Genomic DNA, 8648 nt, shown 5'->3' on the forward strand with positions numbered 1-8648 from the left:
GATTAAGGTAAAAATGTCTTTTCTTACAAGCCCCTTCAATGACAACTGAATTTATTTTAATAAGGTGACTTTTGGAAAGTTCCTAGATAACAACAGGATGGGGACTGATTGCCCACAGGAACCAACCTTGTGACTAGAGGGTTGGAAATTTCAGCCCCATCTCCTGACCTAGAGTGAGTAGAGAGGAGATGGGGGTTCAACCAATTATAGATAGCCAATGATTTCCTCAATGATGCCTATGTAATAAAGCCTCTATAAAAATCCTAAATGAGGAGGTTCAGAGCTTCCGTGTTGGTAAGTACATGGAGGTGCTAAAAGAGTGGCTTACCTGGACAGGACATCAGAGTTCAACCCCTCCTCACATAACTTGCCTCATGGTTCTCTTCCACTGGGTTATTCCTGAGATACAACCTTTTCGAATAAACTAATAATCTAGCAAGTAAACTATTTTTCTGAGTTCTGTGAGCCATATTAGCAAAAGATCTAACCTAAGGAGGGATTGTGGGAAACTTCAATGTGTAGCTTGTTGGTCAGAAGTCCAGGTGACAACCTGGACTTGTGATTAATGTTTGAAGAAGGGCAGTCCTGTGGGACCAACCCTTTAATCTGTGGGATCTGAAGCTATCTCCAGGTAATTCCAGAATTGAGTTAAATTGTAGGACACCCAGCTGGTGTTTGAGAATGGCTCAATGGGAAAACTTCTCACAGATCTGGTGTCAGAGTGTTCTGAAATTAGAGTTTAAGAGCAAAAATGAAAACTAAGTGTGTTTTCTTTTCAAGAGGAGAGGGGGGAAACTTTTATAAATTTATGTCCTGCTTTTAGATACATGAGGGAGAACAGAGAGCTATTCTTATATTTCTCATTTCCCTTTGGCTCAAAATAATCCTTATGCCAATGTGGAATATTTGGGGGTGGCCTATTTTTCTACCCTCCAATACCTTGCCACATGATATTTCAAGGTTCATTAGAACCCGTGGATTCTATTAATTCAGAGCTCTGAATTTGGTATACTCAGATCTCAGTATTATAAATACTGAGTTTTTGGTATACTCAGATCTCAGTATTATAAATGTTTTTAAAAAGTCTATTCCAGCTTTTAGACTAGTGGCTTTATAAAAGATAATATTCTTGCACTGTTAGATGGACCCAAACATTACCTGTGCTTGAGTGAAGCTTGCTAGAGGCTGGAATTAAAAGACAGTTTTACTAATTATATGCTAATATTCATCATTCCAGGAAAGCTGTGCCTTCTCACTTAACACAGTTTGGTTTCAGATCAGCTTAAACTTATCAGAAAGGTCTGTACTCCAGTTACAGAAACTTAAACCATGATTCACACGCAAAATATCAGAATTCTGGGTTTTCAAAAATGGTGATTTAATTGGGTGCCCCCATGGGGTGTCTCTCCATCCATTGAGGACTCCCAATATGGGGCAGTAATTGGGTGGAAGCCAGTAGTACAGGCAGTGAAAGAATCCACATGAGACAGAACAAAGGAGATAAAAGTTTATCGAATACACTGCAAGGGAGGTATAGGCAGGACACCTGAGGAGAAGCGGTGGGTGGAGGCTGGTTTTTTAAAGGGGAAGAGGAGGTAGGGTGATATATGGAAAGTTCCATTTTTGGGGAACTGTGCCTAGTTGGAAGTAGCCCATTGGTCAGTTGGGGCCTGTGGGTATTTTGAGGTAGGTCACTTGATGGACTTGTCTGTACTCAGCCAGTTGGTCACTGAGGCCCTTTCTGCATTCCATTGTGCAAGCCTGTTGGCCTACAAGTGGCCTCCACCAAGTAGTTCTGCAGTGTATCAAGACCTGTAATGTCACTGAACTGATAGCAATTGAGCAGTGGGAAATACCTGTGTCTGAAATTTCTTTTTGAATAATCCACCTGTTTGATTTGTGTTTGAATAGCTGCATTTCCTTAAATAACAAAGTGAAGACAGTGAAGTATGATCTCGATTCTCTAGGATCTCCACTGATTTGGTTTCTTAAAGCCCTTCCACTTCAAAAAGTCTTGAGTTTAGAAGACTGTAGACTATGGCGTTGGACCAGGCAGCACACCTAGTCTCCTTCCAATCTCTCCTTCCCCCACTCTCTGTGACTTGGGGCAAGCTACTTGACTTCTTTAGGCCCCTTTCTTTGCCTATAAAATCAGATGATTTACCTTGAAGAAATGTTATTAGGTTGAATGTGTGTATAGTAACTGGCATGTTCTCACTCAATAATTTGAGATGACCATAACTGTATCTTAGAGCATTCCCAGAAAATACCTTCTAGGTTTTCTACAATCTAGCCATCTGACAGCTTGCAGACAAATTATACATACACTCTTTGCTGCAACTTCTTTCAGAATATGCCATTCAGTGGTAAGCCCAGAATGGGAGCATAAACTATTTATCCTGTAGGTTCAAGAAAGTCGTGGTATAGTAGAGCAGAGGGCCATGAGAATGGCAGAAGTTCCAGGGAAAAAACTCATCTTCAGCCTAAGGAGTTAGAGCATCAGAGCTTGGTCTGAAAATACAGGGCCTTTTGGGAAGGGGCAGTTCTGAAGTCAGCAGGATATGCACTGACCTTACCTTTTCCAAAGACTTGAAGAAAACTTAAGAAGGAAAAAAAAATTCGGTGTCGCTTTAACCTCAGGGCTATTCTGGAATGCCTGAAATATAAGGAGGGGAAATGTCGAAGACAGAGACATGCCATCTGGGGTTGAGGGATCTGTACAGTCAACACCTGGAGCCTAAGAAGGCCTCAGAAAGCTGGAGTGGAACCACACGGTGGCAGACAAAGTCAAGTAATGGCCTAGGATTCGTCAGTCAACAGCACAGGCAAATAAAGAGAATAGTGAGGCACCCCAGATGATTCCCTGTATAATTTATGAAATTATGTTGGTCTTGGACTGATATCCAAGTGTCATTCCCCCAGTTTACCAGGGACTGGAGCAGTGGGCTCCTGTTTGAAATTTTTTTAGTGCTTCTCTTACCTGGTGTCACTTGGAGAAGATGGGTTTCATCATCAGCTGGCACCAGACAAATGTACAAAAACAGATAAGCCTGTCAGAGCCACTTCCTGTATGATGCAATATATTTGACATGCAAATGTCACAAACTGTGCAAAATGAATGGCGCAATGGCAGCTTGAACACCTGATTTCACTGTGACCCGAATAAATGTTGAAATTTAAAGACTATATATTGCTTATTCTCTTCCACAGCTTTTGTATTTAGTTTATTTTCCTACGAAGTCATAGGAGATGCTTACTAAAAATACAGGTTATCCAACTCTTCTCCTGGGTGATTAGGCCTTACTAATTGACATATGAAAACAATTTATACGTTTTAAGTGCTTTACTACAAACTAACATTTGTGTTGCAACTGAGATAGGCCCTACAAGCAGCACTAATACCAGGCACGAGGAACCCAGTGAAAGGGCACCAGAAAAACACCATCATCCACTTTCACACTCTGTTCAAAGACTTAAAATTGCATTCAGTCATGTGAGGTCTTAACATGGGAAGAAGGAGACAGAGAATGTCCCTTTTCCCTCTGTTCCAGGGTAGAATGGCTCATCATTCTCTTCATCTTTTGTTGACTGATGTATCAAAAATCTCATTGGCATTTCTGCCATGGGTTCATTAAACCTCTATTTAGTCCAGACTTGGGGCACTTGATTATCACAGTACCCCTTCCTAAAGAGGCCAATGGAGAGGTGTATGTTTTCATGTCTCCAGGGAGATCTAAGCCAGAACAAGTAGAAACTCAGTCTCCATTGTCATCAGGATCCACCGCTTGGAACAAAGAGGCTCCTAATGCGTTCAGCTTGACCAAGATTCCTTTTAAGCCTATGGCACCCCAAACTAGGTTCAGGAGACTAGAAAAATAACACCCCCTCACTTCTTATCTCCGCCAGTCACCTGCCATAGAAACATCGTTGTCCTGTATCTTGTAGTGCCGGTGTCCCTTGTGGGTGGATGTGTGGGCCTGTTTGGGTCACACTTAAGTTTTCAGGGCTTAAAAACTTCTCAGACTGTAGTGTGCTCAACAATATGTTAGGAGTTGGGTGCCTGGGTGGCTCAGTGGGTTAAGCCTCTGCCTTCAGCTCAGGTCATGATCTCAGGGTCCTGGGATCGAGGCCTGCATCAGGCTCTCTGCTCAGCAGGGAGCCTGCTTCCTCCTCCCCCTCTGCCTGCCTCTCTGCCTACTTGTGATCTCTCTCTCTGTGTCAAATAAATATAAATAAAATCTTTAACCCCCACCCCCCAAAAAACAATATATTAGGAGAGAGTTGTGTAATACGCACTCCTGAGACTCCCACCAGATGTTCACTTCCTAGGTAGGAAGGGGCCTGAGTAAAATTTGTGTTTTTAAAAAAGTGGCCCAGGTAATTTGGATGCACGGTATCAATGGATCTCACATAGAGAAATACAGGCCTGAATGCCCATGGGTAAGTCTAAGTAAAAAAAACCACATGAGAGTTTTAGGACATAATTCAGAAGGCTGAGTAGGAAAGATTAGAATTCCAAAGATTTTGAAAGCTACTGCAGTATGGTTCTCAAAATTTTTGCTTGAAACCAACTGTAGGAAAAGGACACTCTCCCCATCATCATAACGTATATATAAAAAAAACACAGAAATATACATCGCATTCTTATGAGACACACATTGCATCGTTTTTCTATTCTATTTTCAGCAGTTGCCCCCAGCACGGAATTTTGTCTACATAGCTTTGTCTGGTTGTCTTTCCAACTTCACATGGCCTGGCTGTTTGAGTCCTTTTCAGGCTTTACCAAGGATCCTTATGGAATGGACAACACCCTTTTCCATTTCAATGTATGTTCTGAGATGGGCCCCTCATGCTTTCCAGTGAGTACCCATTGGCAGTTTTGGGGCTTTCTCGTTCTCAGGGGTGTGAGACACCCCCTGTTTCCCTTGGCTTTCTCCTGTACAGATCCTGCGACTGCACAGCTCTTACAAACATGGGTGTTTATCTTCACCTATTGTGTTTTCTGGTCTGTGGAGAGATGCCATTTGGTTGACTGGTAAATGTTATCTGTGAATTTTTGGTTTTCTGTCTTTATGTGGGAATTTGAAGGATTACATTAATTAATTGGGATTAAAAAACTGTGCCACTGCCGCTTCACCTTGATTATCTTTACAATGTCATACGATCTGTGTATCTTTGAGCAATGTATTTTGAATAGTTTTGGCTTTTCCTTTGGAAGATATATAAATAAGCATGTTCTTGCCATACCTTACTCTTTGGCCACACTTTATGTTTCTGAGTTATTTATGTCTTATAACTGCTTATTCATTCATTTTTGCTGCTATAGTTATTATATGGCTATTTCATAATTTATTTATCCATTCTCCTGTCAATAACTTTCCCCACTTTCTGCTAATTACTAATGAGGCTTTGGTGAATATTCTGTACTTGTCTTCTAATGCACATTTGTAAGATTTCTGAGGAAATACACCCGGGTAGATATGAACTGAATGACAGATGAAGTTGAGCATCTTTTTATGTGTTTACCCACCAGTCAGTTTCTTCTTGTGTGAAATGCCTGTTCACGACCTTTGCACATTTTTCTATGGCATTGCTTGATTTTTTTCTTATTGTTATAGAAGAGTTCTTTATATAGTCTGGATTTTAATAATTTCCTGGTTATATATTCTATGTATGTTGTTTTTCTGGTTTGTGCATTGCTGTTTTTTACTCTCTCCTTGTCTTTTCAAAGAACACAATTCTTAATTTCTGTGTCGTTTTATCAACCTTTTCTTTATGAATTTTGCTTTTTATGTCTTGTTTATGAAATCCTTTCCTACCTTTAGATTATAAAGATGTTCTACATTTTCTTCAAAACATTTTCAAACTTGGCTTTTTCATTGATACATATGGAAGTGGTTTTTGTGTATAATTTGAGGTATGGATTTAAATTTGTATTTTTTACACAAGTAACCGTACCAATGCCATTTCTTAAATATTTCCTTCTTTCCGTATTGATCGGCGTTGCCAAGCATTTTCATACATGCATGATCTGTTTATGGAGTTCCCATTTTCTTTAACTGAGCTATTTGTCTATCTCTGCTCCAGTGGATCATGCTATTTTAACTAATAGAGCTTTAAAATACATTTGGATGGCTGATAGGGCAAATCCCCCCTATCCCCAGCCCCATTTTTGCTGCCTCTCACCTTAACACCTCAAGAATTCATCAGTAATGCCTCTATTGCCCTCTCCCACAAGCCAAATTGGAACAAAAAAGGTCCCAGGTTGCAGAACTAGGTTTCTGAACTCATGTGGAACTCAGCCCAGCCTCACATGTTGATAGTCTTAAGCAGAAACTAGTCTCTTCTATGCGCATGGAAATGTTAATACTATTATCTTGTCTTTGTGGATTTTTCCTATGAGTAAAATCATCTTCGTAAATAATTGTTAATTGATTGTTGAGAAATGTCTATGAAAGTTTCAGGGACTGGATTAATCTCTACCAAATTTGTAGCTAGAAAATTAAAGCAAAGAAAAGTTAGAGAAAGTTTCTTAGGTAAGAGAGTTAGGAGGCTGAAGGACCCAAGGTGCCTGATCTCAGGTCATCTCTTCCTTGTTACTGGATAATGTTGAGAGAATGTCCCCATATATTGTAAACATTAGAATGCAAATTACTTTTAGGAATCTGTCACCAGCTTTCTAGGGAGAGAGCTGTCTTTGATAGGACTCAAGTTTTGGTTAGGACTAGAGGGGTTGCAACCATATTTTCTTTATCTAAAATACATCCAAAGTGAAAGTGAAAGTCATTGAAAGTCAGACCTTCTTTTCTCTCATTCATCAGCTACTACTCATTACCTATCTAGGTCCAGAACTTTAGTGAAAGTGAGATGGGAGAGGTAATGGAGCAAGTCAAAGGGGATAAAAATGGCAAAGATCTTTGGGGAAATCTATATTCCTGGAAACTTCTATTCCTTATAGATGCCATTCTCCTCAAGTTCTTCCTTTTTTCTTTTGGAGGTTTTTACACCGCTCTATTACTGTTGATGATAATGCCAATTATATAATGCAGTAATAAATGTCCAGTTCACAGCAGGCTAGATGAGGAGAGGCCAGCTATATTTTATCCTAAGTGTTTGCATACACACCCATGTATCAAAAGTTATATAATCACCAGAGAGATTATTTTGTTTTGAGAACTTAAGACTTATATTGCTAAGCCAGATTTGCCATTGAAACTACTGCTCTTTATGCTTAGCAAAGTAAGTCAATCGGAGAAAGACAACTATCATATGATCTCCCTGATATGAGGGAGAGGAGATGCAACATGGGGGTTAAGGGGGTAGGAGAAGAGTAAATGAAACAAGATGGGATTGGGAGGGAGACAAACCATAAGTGACTCTTAATCTCACAAAACAAACTGAGGGTTGATGGGGGGAGGGAGGTTGGGAGGGAGGGTGGGGTTATGGACATTGGGGAGGGTATGTGCTATGGTGAGTGCTGTGAAGTGTGTAAACCTGGCGATTCACAGACCTGTACCCCTGGGGATAAAAATATATGTTTATAAAAAATAAAATTAAAAAAAAAAAGTCAGTTAAAAAAAAAAAAGTCTTGTACTATCCAAAAAAAACAAAAAAAAAAAACAAAAAAAACCCTATTGCTCTTTAAATTATTAAGAAAATGTTTGTCTTGTCCTGTCTTAAGATATCCACTAGATGTTGCTAAAGGGCTGTGGAAAAAGCAATCATCATTTTCATCCAAGGCTTCAGTTACGGAATTAAAACTCAAAGAAGCCGTAGAGCTATCAGAAATAGTAAGGATAGAACTTAAACACAGAAACAGAAAGTATATCTTCAAAAGATAGGAAGTAAGTAAGACTGACTAGGGAAGACTGAACTTAAAGGTCACATTGGCATAGTTGAAATTTGTGCATTAGCTTTGTGACATTGTGACATCAAAAAAATTACTTTCTTTTGGTAAAAGTATTATGTTAACATTTAAGCAATTAGGACAATGTAAAAAATTATAATTGGGAAAATAATGACATAGAACTCTACCACTCAGGGTGACTATCTGTTAGCATTTTAGCAAATTTCATACCCTTCCATTTTTTCCCTACACTTCTTTGTTTAACTATAAAGTGTTATTTACATAGTATATATACACATATAATTTTTATTATAAAATATCACATGTATATTATATTTGTTATATATATGTATTTATATATATACATATATATATATCTCATATGGAAGCTATGAAACATAATAACGGTCAGCTGTGATGAACTACACAGCTTAAGATATAAGACATTACCAGTTCTTTTAAGTTTCCTGTGAACTCTTCCCCACACCACTCATCTGCCTTCCCAGAGAACTGATCAATACCCTGAATTTTCTTTTTATATTATCCCTTTAGTTTGCGTTCCATCATATGTCAATGGGTCCTAAATCATATACTTTATATGTTTGTTTGTTTGTTTGTTTGTTTTTAAACTTTGTAAGAATGGGTTCTAAAACCTCGTCAATGTTGATATGTTCATTTTTCTCAGCCACAAGATATCCTATCACATAATATCCCACAATTTACTTATCTGTTCTCCTCCTGATAAACCTTTAGGTCTATTCTCCCGTGAAGGGATTATGGGTTGTTTATATTTTGGGTTATT

The 8648-nt window shown here is 38.9% G+C and overlaps 1 long non-coding RNA gene across 1 annotated transcript; it reads right to left on the reverse strand.

The window, feature by feature from the left end:
* Positions 1–2195: 2195 nt before the first annotated feature.
* Positions 2196–3010, reverse strand: LOC116858934. Its single transcript, XR_004381050.1, has 3 exons — positions 2981–3010; positions 2577–2656; positions 2196–2483 (listed from the first exon to the last, which is right to left on the reverse strand). It is a non-coding gene; the product is annotated as an uncharacterized LOC116858934 (long non-coding RNA).
* Positions 3011–8648: the final 5638 nt, after the last annotated feature.

This window comes from Lontra canadensis, unplaced genomic scaffold (genome assembly GCF_010015895.1).
Source record: "Lontra canadensis isolate GAN:19392208 unplaced genomic scaffold, GSC_riverotter_1.0 scaffold4, whole genome shotgun sequence".
Lineage (NCBI taxonomy): Eukaryota > Metazoa > Chordata > Mammalia > Carnivora > Mustelidae > Lontra > Lontra canadensis.